General features: G+C 43.9%; 1 protein-coding gene and 1 pseudogene across 1 annotated transcript in view; one reads left to right on the top strand and one right to left on the bottom strand.

Moving 5' to 3' along the window:
- Nucleotides 1–14,560, bottom strand: part of CNIH2 (cornichon family AMPA receptor auxiliary protein 2) — a 707,580-nt gene that overhangs the window by 589,219 nt on the left and 103,801 nt on the right. The gene's annotated exons all lie outside the window — the stretch shown is intronic.
- On the top strand, nucleotides 8,846–9,363 carry LOC138566101 (protein canopy homolog 3 pseudogene; annotated as a pseudogene).

Below are 14,560 nucleotides of genomic sequence, written 5' to 3' on the forward strand. Positions count from 1 at the left end.
TCCGGAGGATTGTTTTTCATTTCCAGGAATGCCTTTTCAAGGAACATGCTACGCATACTTTTTATCTGCAGCTAATGGAGTTTAAAGCGGGAGAATATCCCTTGCTTTTTTCCACATGTAAAGATGGTGTCCATCTCAGTGTGTGCTTTCTGTTGTTTCCCATTTGTCTTGTAATGACAATCTGATTAAGACGTCTGTGGGATTTTAAAAGATTATGGAACCACCACCTGAGCAGCATATTTTGTTAGTCCAATAAAAGGTATAAAAATGTGGATTGTATTGGCTTTTCCTATATTTAATAAACTGTTATTAAGTAAGATGAAGCATGTCAACCACAGAGTGCTAGAATACACCAATGCCAAGTTCCCTGAAAGCAAACCCTATTTCAATCCCTCATGCTATGCAGTAGAGTCACATGTCAATCGAAACTATTATCATATAGGACAAGCAAAGGGTAATACAGAAGGACAAAAATATAACACAGCCAAGCCACAGGATAGGGTATACCGAAAACAAGCCAACAGAAAAACAAGGAAACATTCAGTCTTCTAAGAACTCCAGCAATAATGAAATTCATGAATAACTCCTGCAATGGGAACATCCTCACTCCAAATACTCCAGTAATAGAAACATTCTCAACCGTCTCCTGTGAAGAACTCCTGATACAGAAAACATTTCCCTAGAACTCCTGTAATAGAAACATTCTCTAAGCATGCCTTCCGGTTATTGGAACATTGCTTCTATTAGAACTCCTGTATTAGAAGCATTCTCTAAGAATGCCTTCTGTGTTATTGGAACATGGTCTCTCTTAGAACTCTGGTAGTGGAAACCTTGTCTAAGAATGCCTTCCTGTTATTGGAATATTGCCTCTATTAAAACTCCTGTAGTGGAAACATTCTCTAAGAATGCCTTCCTGGTATTGGAACATGGCCTCTATTAGACCTCCTGTAGTGGAAGCATTCTCTAAGAATGCCTTCCATGTTATTGGAACATGGCCTCTATTAGAACCCCTGTATTATAAACATTCACTAAGAATGTCTTCCTGTTATTGGAACATTGCCTCTATTAGAACCCCTGTATTATAAACATTCACTAAGAATGTCTTCCTGTTATTGGAACATTGTCTCTATTAGAACTCCTCTAGTAGAAACTTTCTCTGACAAGGCCTTCCTGTTATTGGAACATGCCCTCTGCTAGAACCCATTTAGTAGAAACATTCTCTAAGAATGCCTTCCTGTAATTGGAGCATTGCCTCTATTAGAACTCCTGTAGTAGAAACATTCTCTAAGAAAGACTTCTTTAGTAGAAGTATTCTCTAAGAATGCCTTCCGTGTTATTGGAACATTGCCTCTATTACAACTCATGTAGAGGAAACATTCTCTAAGAATGCCTTCCTGTTATTAGAACATTGCTTCTATTAGAACTCCTGTATTAGAAGCATTCTCTAAGAATGCCTTCTGTGTTATTGGATCATTGCCTCTATTCGAACTCCTGCAGTGGAAACATTCTCTAAGAATGCATTCCTGTTATTGGAACATTGCCTCTATTAGAACTCCTGCAGTAGAAACATTCTCTAAGAATGTCTTACTGTTATTGCAACATTGCCTCTATTAGACCTCATGTAGTAGAAGCATTCTCTGAAAATGCCTTTCGATTATTGGAATACTGCCTCGATTAAAACTCCTGTAAAGGAAACATTCTCTAAGAATGCCTTCCTGTTATTGGAACATGTCCTCTATTAGACCTCATGTATTAGAAGCATTCTCTAAGAATGTCTTTCTATTATTGGAATACTGCCTCTATTAAAACTCCTGTAGTGGAAACATTCTCTAAGAATGCCTTCCTGTTATTAGAACATTGCTTCTATTAGAACTCCTGTAATAGAAGCATTCTCGAAGAATGCCTTCTGTGTTATTGGAACATGGTCTCTATTAAAACTCCTGTAGTGGAAACATTCTCTAAGAATGCCTTCCATGTTATTGGAACATTGCCTCTGCTAGAACCCATGTAGAGGGAACACTCTCTAAGAAAGACTTCTTTAGTAGAAGCATTCTCTAAGAATGCCTTCCTGTAATTGGAGCATTGCCTCTATTAGAACTCCTGTAGTAGAAACATTCTCTAAGAAAGACTTCTTTAGTAGAAGTATTCTCTCAGAATGCCTTCCGTGTTATTGGAACATTGCCTCTATTACAACTCCTGTAGTGGAAACATTCTCTAAGAATACCTTCCTGTTATTGGAACATTGCCTCTATTAGAAAGGGGTGGAAGCATTCTCTAATACTGCCTTCCTTTTATTGGAACATTGCCTCTATTAGAACCCCTGTATTAGAAACATTCTCTAGGAATGTCTTCCTGTTATTGGAGCATTGTCTCTATTAGAACTCCTGCAGTAGAAACATTCTCTAAGAAATACTTTTTCAGTAGAAGCATTCTCTAAGAATGCCTTACTGTTATTGGAACATTGCCTCTATTATAACTCCTCTAGTAGAAACATTATCTAAGAATGCCTGCCTGTTATTTAAGCGATATGCCCCGAGGTGGCGGGCCACCCTGTAGGTAATGGCCTGCCACCCACGTTAAATGCCTGAGCGCAGAGAGGGTCTGTTTACAAGGGTGGTCGGCAATTACCTACAGGGTGGACCCACAGAGGGGCATATTGCCATTACAACCCGTGTAGATCCCTATATGGGTGCTAATGGGGATTTTTGTTGTAAAAAGAAAGAAAATAGTACCTTTATCTCGCTGCCTGATGCGGCACAGTGCCTTAAGCCAGGAAGTCAATTTTCAGTGTTCATCAACATTGAAGAGGGGACTGCCTGGCTGAAGGCAGTGTGCGGAGACTGGGGTCAAGATAAAGGTACGTTTTACTTTCATTTTACAAAATAAAAAATAAAAACATTAGCACCCATGTAGGGATCTGCAAAAGTGCTAATTGGAGGGGGGGGGGGTGGGGAGCCGGGATGGGAAGCGCCCGACGCGAATGAAATTGCTCGGAACGTGGGCTTCCCTTTGTAAATACACGTTCCAGGCATTTTCATTGGCTACGGGCGCCTCCCCGGGTGCTAATGGAGATTTGCCTCTATTAGAACTCTTGTAGTAGAAACGTTCTCTAAGAACACCTTCCTGTTATTGGAAAAATGGTCTCTAATAGAACTCTTGTTTATGTCGGGCATTACTGGACACTTTTTGCACATATAACAATGCTCCATCCCAGTCCCCATCTTTAATAATGGAACCCAAATCCTCTTCCCACAGGGTCTTTACTGGTAGTGCCCCTTTATGTATACCGGAAAAACAATCTCCTATAGAACCTGTACACACATTTCCCCCTTCCTCCAAGTCATATGACAATGTAAGACTTTCATCAGTCTCTGGTTCCACTGGCAGTTCGGCCACAAAGCCTCAACCATCCGCACTAATCTCATGTACATCAGATATTGCCCTATGCATAATCCATGTTCACATATAAAGTCTGTAAATTGTAATAATGCCCCATCCCTAAACATGTCACCCTAGGTGGCCACTCACATATCTTCCCAACCCTTCTTCATGTATTGGACTCCCGTACTCAGACATAGGGTGGCCATCAATGGTACATTCGGGGTGTAAGGATTCTGTATTCCTAACAGCTTTAAGGACCTCTTCCAGAGTTTCTTGCCTATCTGCAGTAGATAGGGGCGGCATGATAAACAACTGTCATCCATCCACAACACTTCTTTCAGCATAATCGGCTTCATGGCCCCTTGCTTTAACTCCGTGTCCAAGGTAGGCCCATCAAATACCCACCAAGAAAAAAACTGAATCTGTCCTGCCAGAACATCCAAAACCAAATGTGGTACCTCTATAACCCCATCCTCATAAATAACATTGGAGACAACGGGCAGCCCTGCCTAGTGCCCTTTCCCAATTCCCATGGGTCTAAGATGACTCTCCTGGTTCTCACTCTAGCGTGAGGCTTAGCGTAGATCGGACGCACCCAACGTAGGACGCTTTCTCCAACACCAAAATGGCTAAGTGCGGATTACAGCCACTTCCAGTACACTGAGTCGGACTCTTTAACAGCGTCCAGTCAAACAACCACACAGTAGACCTCCAGCAGCCTAGTCATATCAATAACATATTGTAGCCTTCTCAGGTTCAGTGAGGTGTTTCTGCCCAGTACAAATCCCGTTTGGTCCTTGTGTATAAGTGAACCAATCACCTACCTCAACCTATCGGCCAGCAAAACTGTGAGGATTTTGATATCCTGATTTAGCATAGAGAGGGATCTATATGATTCACCCAAATGCTGAGCCTTCACCACTTTAAGTACTGGCACTATCACCGATTTACTCATTCTCAGGAGTAAAATCCCACCATCTAAGGCGGATTGGTATACTTTCAATAATCTCGGGGCTAGGCTCCCACTGTATTCTTTATAAAATTCTGCCAGGATGCCATCCCCACCTGGCGTTTTGTCAGACTGGAAGGAAGCAATAGTTGCCTGCAGTTCCATTTTGGACAGCAGGGTGTCCAATAACTCCACCTGTTCCTGTGACAGTCTCGGTAATGCAATCTACGCTAAGGTAAATTCAATCTCTGTCAATTCGTAATTCCCAGCATCTCCATACAGCGGCCCATAATACCTCTGAAAGGTACCATTAATCTCCACCTCCCCACATTCATCTTTTATTGAGCTAATTACATGATGCAGGTTCTATTTTTATTGGCACAGCCAGGCAAGCAACTTACCATTCTTGTCCCCCTTGTCATGCAACATCTCAATGTATGTCTTTAAGTCGAATTTACCTCATCATTTCAAATCCTCAATGCACTGTTGCCCAAGTACCCACAGGGCTTTTTTTAGTTGATTCATCCAACGCTGGTATATTCTACCCTGCTTTAATCTCCATTTCATTCTTGGATATCTCCCCAGTAATGGGTCAGATGAATGCACAGGTAATATCGACTGCTCATACTCAGATGAATATAGAAGTACCGATTGCAATCCCTGCCCCTTGCCAGTATCATCCAGGTGAGAAATGTTACCAATTGATACAGCCCTACTGCCCCAAGAGGATCGGGGTGGAAGATGAGAAGAACTAATCCCACAAAGTTACTGTTATGAATAAGAGAGATGAGTTGACTAGTAGAGCGACAGGTAGTTGTTACTATACATAGACAGAGATAGAGAGTAACTAGATGACTATATTACACAGCCACAGTAGTGGCAGTGTAGTTATGGTTAAATTGCTAATCCCGTAAGAAGAGCACTTTTTGGGCGGTTTATAACTTCACCCCCCCTGGACGAATCCTCACCAATCTTTGTGAAAAAAGTATATGGCCCACTCTGAATTTGTTTGGGGGGGGATCCCAAAATGTCTATTTTTCCCATAGACTGAATGGGGAAAAAACTTTGCTCATGCCTACAGCCCAAACCGCTGGACGGATTTTCACCAAATTTGCGGCTGGAGCAGCGGCTTGGGCCCAAAAGCGTGCTTTTGTAAATTTGGTGAAAATCCATCCAGTCGTTTTTTAAAAATGACCAAAAAGTCGGTCACAGAAAATTAGTGATAGCTATTGATTGATATTTTATTTCTATCGCGCTCGTACACAAGTGTTTCAGAGTGATTTCCGCTCCGTAGACACACTTCCCTGTTCGCTTCGCGGACAGGACACCGATTGGTTAATCGGCTTGCGTCATGTCCGCGGACATGCGACGTGTCTGCTGATTGGATGGTGAAGAGCGTGAAGTGCGTCAGATTTTTGGAATTGCCCGCCAACTTGGATTCGCGGACATCTGCTGGTGTCCGCGAACATCACGGTAAAAACTTATTAAAAAACACAACATTGCACTTGTCAAACTTATCAAATAATCTCTGGGGAGCTGAGGGGTGATGAGGATGGGATGGGATATGGCTGCAAGAAGCAAAAAAACAGGTGTTTTTTGCTGCTAAAAGTCTGCGAACAGTCCTGAAAAGTTCACGGACACCTCAGCATTACAGGGTTGGTGAAATGAAGTTCTTGAATGGCTTATAACTTTGGCGCCACTTAATAGAACTGCATGATATTTTGCATGTATATTTCTGATCTGATTCCGAATGAGTTTACAAAGTTTGGTAGGACTCTGTCATGAGGGGGCAAAATTAGAGGGGGGATCCCAAAATAATGTAATGGCTTATAAATGAGGTGCCATTTCACGCAACTACACTTAATTTGGGAAACTGATAATAGATCTAGATATATATGTGTTTGCAAAGTTTGGTGGGATTTTGTCAAGAGGGGGCAAAATTAGAGGTGGGGGTGCCAAAATAATGTAAAGGCTTAGTAATGAGGTGCCATTTGACAAATCTACACTTCATTTGGCAAACTGATAATAGATCGAGATATAAATGTTTTTGCAAAGTTTGGTGGGATTCTGTCAAGAGGTAGCAAAATTAGAGGGGGGTCTCAAAATATTGTAAAGGCTTATAAATGTGGTGCCATTTGACAAATCTACACAAAGGTTTGCAAAAAGATTATAGATTTAGATACAAATGTTTTTGTAAACTCTGAATGGATTTTGTCAAGTGGGGGCTAGGTTATATGATGATTGTATGTGCATACATTTGACACTTTTGAAAAAATAAAACATGGGTGGATTTCCAGCAAACTTGCGTAAGGAGCATTGGCAAGGACCTACAAGCATGGTTTTGGAAATGTGCCAGTGTTTTATTTTTTGATAAGTGTCACAAAGTCGCTACAAAAAATAGCAGTATACCTTTAGTTACTGAGGGGTAGCCAATGGCCATGGGCAGTGGCCAGATTATCTGGGTCATGGAATAAAGTCATGATCCAGACAATCTGGCTACTGGCCATGACCACAATGGACAAAACATAGGATTAAAGTGGCCATGTCCACCTGGGACTGGCTTTGTGGTAAACATATTCGAAATTAGGATAGATTTAAAAGGGAAGAAAAATGTGTGATGTCATCTTTGATGTGCTGGGTGTTAGTCTTAGCAGTGCACAGTGGTGGCTAAAGTTATGGTTGCTTAGCTTACCATAACTGGTGAATTTCAGAGGTTTTTCGGTTTTACTTGGAACCATAACGTCCCTTTAACAAAGTTTTTCCACAGAATTTCATAGGTTTTTAGTAGCGCAACTTAACCATAATGTCCCTTTAAAAAAGTTTTTTCATTGAATATATATATGCACACACAAAGTATACATAGCAGAAGTGCATGCATTAGACACAAAGAACACATGCACTCAACATGAAAAACATTTACAATAGGGAATATATGCATTTAGACATGAAGAATAATGATATAGCATCCATAAAACATGAATAACATTAACATGACCAATGTATAAAGTGAATGCAACATTAATGGCATGCGAATATAGCTCGCTAACATGGAAGCGAGAGTGCAATTGGGCAGCCATCTTCCTAAAAGATGTATACCACAGCATGTCTCAGAACGAGTACAGGGCTCCAGGCCTCAGAAAATGCAAAAGGCTGAATCCACAGAAACACGTGTTTGTGCAGAGCCCAAGCAGTAGCTCGGAGTAAGAGCCATGATCAGGAACTAGGAAGGGAGTTGTGGATGAGTGGAATACAGATACCAGATAACAGTTCCCAGGACAAGGCATGGTAGGCTCCCCAATTAAGCAAGTTAAGAAGAGCACAAAAACAACCATAGATATCCAGGTGCACGAGATCACCCCGGCAAAATGCCTTATAGCAAGTATCCGAGCAGTGCCATGAGTGATCACAAAGAACACAACATGCACATTGGTATGGGCTAAAACCTTAATAAATAGAAGGACATTCATTCTCAAACACGGTATCCTAACACGTGACCTAGATATGAAAATCACTGCATATTCAACGTAGATAGAATATGTGCAGAACCCCCTAAATATGCACACAGGCACCAGACGGCACAGAAGGCCAAGTTCAAAGAACAAAGGAGGCCTCATCACCTTGGGATGATTAGGGGTATTCTTTAATTGGAAATATGGCAGACCACAGACGTCTCTTCCCCCACTTGTGTCACGCTTGTATCTTGACGTCTTGTCAAAATGTCCAAGGTTAATGAGTTAGATGCCAATCAACAACAGGTCCCCTTACCACACCACCCAGGATGGGTAGCGCCAACCAATCAGTTAACCTTATGGTGAAGTATTAAAAAATAGTATCTGTAGGAAGAATGGCTCAGGTAGAGCCATCAGATAGGTATCCACCAATTAATTGACTAACCTTTAAATGTTCTATATGTAAACTGACTTAATACCCATTCCCAATCCCACGTAGGTTTTTGTAAATTACTAATGTAACGTGGCGTCATTTCTGGTGCAATTGTGCAACAAAACCAGCTGGTAATTATCTGCAACACGAGAGCTACAAGAGGAAATGCTTGTATGTGGTCCCGGCTTAGATTCAATGTTGTGTTTTGACGGTTTCTTTTTCAAATATAAATATAGGAACAGTAAACCCTTTTTTTTTTAAAGTTGAGGTGCACTGCTCCCAACCGCTCTTGCCCACTTCAACCACTGCTGCTGTGGAGGCTGAGGCGAACTGGAGGGCAAGTGTTAGACTAGCTGCCCTGGAGTTCCACAAACTCGACCTTCACCACAGGCTCCAAATGAATGACTTGGAGATTAAGAAACTGAGGGGCGAGACTGAAGTCTGTGCAGGTAGCCTGGCCTGTCCAAGAGGCAGCCTTTGACCAGAATGGACTGTGCCCTACACAAAGTGTCTGGTCCAGGCTCCCTGATCTCGTTGGCCTTGGCAGTGCTGCTGCTTGTGCCCCTCATGGTTGCGCTGCAGGCGGCTAGAGCCGCAGAAGACGAGCTGGGCTTTGGATGAAGCTGCCAAAGTATGCATGTGCATGTGGAGCTGAAATTTGCTTTTGATGAAACTGGGAATAATGAAAGAGGTGATCAGCACAAAATGTGTCTTCATGGACGACAAGAGCAGCAGCATCAAGTGCACCAAATCAGTTCTCTGTCTGATAGAAGTGACTGGGAATATCTGCAAGCCGTTGCTGGAGTAGAACCTGCGCAAGGAGCTCAGTGGTAGCGGCAGGTTTGCAAACAGTATGCCTGAAACATTTGAAACTCTTCATCACATGGTACACAAGGGGGTAAACTTGGTGATGGACATCCTTACGAGATCTGGAAGAGACTTCCACTGAAGTCGCGGACCTCAAGAAACAGTGCAATGTGGCGGTGGAAAAGTATGAAGATGTGATTAAAGACTGGTGCACGAACCACCAGGAAACTGATCTGACTGTGTTTCCGTTCGCAAGTCGTGCGCGTAAAGGGATGGACTGGGATTGTATGGATGAAAAATGGACCAGAAAGAAAGGAGACATGGCTGCAATGGGGGAGAAGTAGAAGAAAAAGAGAAAAAAGAGAAAGAGGAGAAGATATGTCTGCGACATCTGATGCGAGGAAGAAGGAAGTGGTGCAAGAGAAGGTTCCCCTTCCACACAGCCCCAGTAACGAGCTCTGACACCAGGGCCTGTCAGGTCCGCTGGCCTAGATCACCATCTGTAGCCATGTTAGATCCAGACTTCTTGGTATCTGGCTGCTCCTGTCCTTTACTTCAATCCTGAATCATTGTTAAATCCCCAAAGATCTTCTTGCTCAGACTTCTCTGAAAGAAGAACCCCGCAATTCTACCTGATGTTCATAGCCAGGTTGACCGACCATCCTCACAGCTTTCTTGTTCTTAACAGAGCTTTTAACTTTCAGTTTCTTTGACTGTGAAACAAAGCTACGAAGTCCTTGGTCTGGTAAAAATGCCCGAAGCGTTGCTGGTAATACCGGCACTGGCATTTTTACCAGACCAGAGAAACCCGAGTTTGCCCGCTGAGGGCTCGATCTACCAGCAGGCATGACCTTTAGATGAGGCTCCTACCGGCAAATAAATCATGGTACTGGTCATTCAAGAAATCCCATCCCATGGAACTTACTGCCGTCTCCTCTACCCTTAATATCCTGGAAATGCCGGGATATCAAGCGGCAGACATGGTAGGAGCAGTTTCTGCCGGACTTACCTGGCATGGTACTTTGCCTATGCCCCTTGGGTTTCTGAAGCATTTTTATTTCTTTCGCTTGGCCTGTGAAGCCTTTCTTGAGCTTTGACTGTCTGCACCTGTAAATCTAATTTGCTCCATCAGAGCCCAGCTTTGCCTTTCGCTGCCGCTGTGTGATGCTTGTATGTTTTGGAACAGCAAAATCATTAGATTGGATTTTTATGATGATTGCATATTGCAAAGATGTTTCATAACCCTTCACAGGACCTTTTCCTGTCTTCCATAGTTTTCTTAATGAACTCCTCATGCTGCAGTCCAAAGAGTTTTGACGTCAGCAAAGGAGAAGGGTCGGAGGACGGGTTTGCGACCCACATCTACCTTCTGAAAGCGCAGCCAGTTGGGATGCCTTTGAATCTACAGTAGAGACGGAAGAGATAGCGGCAGATTCCAAAACTACACAAGAACGAGAAGAAGCAGACCTGTTTTTCCATGACAGTCTGCATCTGTGCAATCAGAGCCCTCATCCACCCAGGCTCACAAAGGAGCAAAGTAGTGAACAGGGGTAGGGGTATTTTAAGGGGGCATTTGCATTTCAGGGGACATTTTAGTGATGCCGCCACCTTGCAATCACCAGTAGCACAAGGGTTCCCTGTTTAACCAGAAGAGCCAAGACAATAATCTACAAAACACAAAAACACCTGGACAAAAGCTAATCAATGTATGTGTACCAGCAAAGACCCACTCACCAAGAGAACAACTCATGGAGTAACCCACATAACCTAGTAAAAATAAAATTACATTAGAAATGCAGAGAAATTGAAAATATATTTCTGTGTAATCACATAAATTAGATGTAATTACAAAGGCTAAAAACCACAAACATGTGACATAACATCCGACTTTTATGTGATTGTAATTAGACTTAATCCGACTTTTCAAATTGGTGTATGAAAGCAACCTCACATATAAACCATGAAGACAACTAATAACAAATAAAATTGAAATCGCCTGAGACCTATGGTCCACATTTGAAATACTGTGAATGCCATTGGGCGGAAAAACCGTAGCTCACCTCCAACCCAAAGGTCCACTGTCAGTATGTGGACACAAGTACTGCGGCCACCGTGCAATCAGCCATATCTAACCGGACTGCATCCTCTGTGGCCACCTCAGTCTTCCCAGAGAATGTGCCCGCTGGAGAATCCATTTCGAGCTTTGGGTGATGCCCCTTGTAGAAATTCTGCAGGGGGCTCCAGGCGAGAGATGAATGTGGGGGCCGCCTGTTTTGCCAGGATCTTCCTATTCGCTGGATAGGCCATCACAAATATCATGTGTGATGAGAAGGGCCCGCATCACAGGAGTGGGCAAGTAGTGAATCCACACCACTTCAAGTGTGGAAGGAAAAGCAAATTCCCGGAAAACCAACTGCATGCGGCTGAGGGTCAACACATCCACCACTTGTTCTCTGCAAATGGACTAGGACGGAGGAGCCTGCAAACTCCCTTTGACAATGGGAAGTTGCTTGACAACAAAGTTCTTTCTCAGAAGTGCAAATTCCCCCTTTGATAAGGACGAGGGAAGAAAAGGTAAGGAGAGCACTCTTTTGTTTGACACGGTGCCTTAAGTGACCATACAACAATCGTTGGTCCTAATAATTGCACTCAACCCAAAAATATGCGCATAGAAAGTTTTAATTTCTTCAATGCAAATATAAATTAAGTTTTTCTGTTAATCACAGGTTAACTAACATATGCCTCTTCTAGCCGACACGTGTTTGACCTAAGTCCTTACCAACAGAATTTTGGCAAAAACCTATTGCTCAATTTACATCAAGTTGCTCAGATATTTTTTTGAATTACCAAGATTACATACAGTGACAAAATCATGTAAATAATATAAAAATGACCAAAGCAAAATATAATTAACAACACTAAGAATTGGAGACACAGAAAAAGAAAAAGGCAATGCAAAGAAAACTTTAATTATTTAAGATATGCTTCATAAACTTTTCACATCAATGTCCATATAGCCAAACACTCCACCTCTCCTTTTGTTATTTCAGGACCAACCCCCTCAGACAGCCCTTTAATTCAACATAGCCACGTGGTTAGGTTAAAGAGATGCCTTTGAGATCAGCACATCTCCTTTGTTGCATAATTAGAAGCACCCACCATGCAGGCATCCCTTTAACCTTGAGCTATATTGAGGGAAAGGTCTGCCTGAGGTAGTTGGCGCTTCTACGGCTAGTCGATGAGACCCCAGGAGAGCCCTGGCTCTATAGCACTTTTTGAAGACTGCCGGGGCTCCGCCCTGGCTCCCCTCAGACCACTTAAAGTATAGTTGCCAATATGATCCATTCCATTCTGTGTGTGCTTATCCAGTCCTGGGTTTTTTCTTTGCATTCTGCGACTTGTAGTTCCACTTTTCACATTATAAAACTCAGACTACACGTCCCAGAATGCAAAGAAAACCCCAGGCCTGGATAAGCACCTACAGAATGGAATGGATCATGGTGGCAACTATGATATGATATGATATTTATATCGTGCTCATACACAAGTCTTTCAGAGCGCCACTCCTAGTCTGAACCCTACTCTGAACAATAATAATGGCAGTAGCCATTCATATATTGCCCAGCACAAGGTTTTTCTCGTGGCTTCCTTATGGCAACGTCTTGTAATGTTACTTCGAATGATGTATCAAATAGTATCAACGTCTGGCAGCGCTGCCTGTGAAATTAATTGCAGTGGCGCCACTTCTGTTGATGTCAATACAGATGCAAATTAGGTACCAAGCAGCAATTTTTCTGCCAAACGCCTCGCAAATGATGTAGGAATGGGGCCTAGATGTGCTGACAGGCCTGCTGAAAGCACGCGGAGAGCTCGCACCCCAGGGCGCCTGATCGAGCCGGCAGTGGGCGTTCCGCTGGGCAGGCAGGCGTTCCTGCATCCGGCAGACAGGCAGCTTCTGCCACTATCGCCTCGGCTCAGCTCATCCCTCGATTGACCCTCCGCTTGCAGGCTGCTAGCCAGAGGAGTTATCACTCAGCCGCCATGTGCCGGAAGGCGGGCCTGCCACCCCCTCAGGCAGAAGACACCGGCACACCCCCGCTAGACGAGACGGAAACCGCAGCCAGTGTCCACGCACTGTCGAACGAACGTCACTCTGCCATCCCTAGAGCGCAGGGCACGGCGCGAGATGTCCCGAGACAGGCAGAGGTGCCCAGGACATGATTGAAGAGCGATGCTGATAGGTAGACCCACAAGACATATGTGCAGGTGGATACAGAGAGGCAACGGCAGGTAGAGAAGAGAGATGTGCGCAGGGGCGCAGTCACACATATAGACACCGAGGAGCGATGTGAGGGTGTGGAAAGAGAGACAACAGGTGAAATACAGGGTGATATGCACATGGATAGAGAGAGATGTCCACATAACGATGACAGGTGGACGAAGGAAGATGTGGGCATGGGTAAAAAGTGACACCATTAGGTGGGTACATAGTGGCGACGTGCCCCTGGGCAGAGAGAGATGTACTTATAGAGGTGGGCAGGCAGGCTCGCACTGCCCTATTGGTCAATCGGGCAGTTCAGGCCCCATTTGCTAGCTTGAGCCAGTTTTGGTTCAAGTGGGCCAGTATTGTGGCCAGTGTGGGCCAGTTTCATGAATCATTTCACTGTGCAGCTAGCAGTTTTGAGCAGTGTTACCGAACAAATATTTTTTGAATGCACAATTAACACATTTTACCAAAAAAACTCTCCCTTGAGTGCTCCTCAGACCTTCTACCGCAAAGCGAGTGCATTGCGATTTCCCACTGACGCCCTTGACGCCTGGGTGCGAGGAGAGATGTGGACATGCAAAGGCAGCCTTTGGGTACAGAGGTGTGCGCTAGGACAAAGAGAGGGGTGTAGAGGGGAGAGCTAGCTACACGTGGACAAAGAAGAGGTGCGTCCAGATGTGAGAAGTGCGCGTACGTGTGCACGAGGAGACAGCGACCGGAAGGCATTTAGAGAGCGGAGATGTGCACACGGATAAAGAGAGACAGTTGCTGAAAGATACGGGGAGGTGTGCACAGGAATAACAATAGACAGTGATAGGTTTGTACAGAGGAGAGATGTGTACGTGGACTGGGTTCCAAATTGCTCGGAGCTGGGAGCTGTGGAGCTTCAGCTTCTGCCTCAGGAGAGCCCGGCAAGCTCAAATCCAAGCAGTTACCAGGAGTTACTTTTTGGCTGCCCAGGCTAAATTATGCATTACAAGCATGCATATGTGGCATTAACTTTGAATGTCTGAGAGGGTAACTAAAGAAGTATTAGGACACATTTAAATATAATGCAGCATACATGATGGGCAAAAAGTTTAAGCGTGGATCTCGTGTGAAAGTTAGATTGGTGATGCGATGGGACGCGCTTCTGGTTCCCCGGTGCTAGCTCCTGCCTACTAAGTGATGCCCGACTTCCAGGAGCTGGTATTAGCTCCTGCTCATTGAATCTTAATTTCGAACCCTGCATGATGTGTAAAGATCTGCAACTGCAGATGGGGACAGAGGAGAGA

Source organism: Ambystoma mexicanum, chromosome 2p (assembly GCF_040938575.1).
Source record: "Ambystoma mexicanum isolate Mex_15411 chromosome 2p, UKY_AmexF1_1, whole genome shotgun sequence".
NCBI lineage: Eukaryota > Metazoa > Chordata > Amphibia > Caudata > Ambystomatidae > Ambystoma > Ambystoma mexicanum.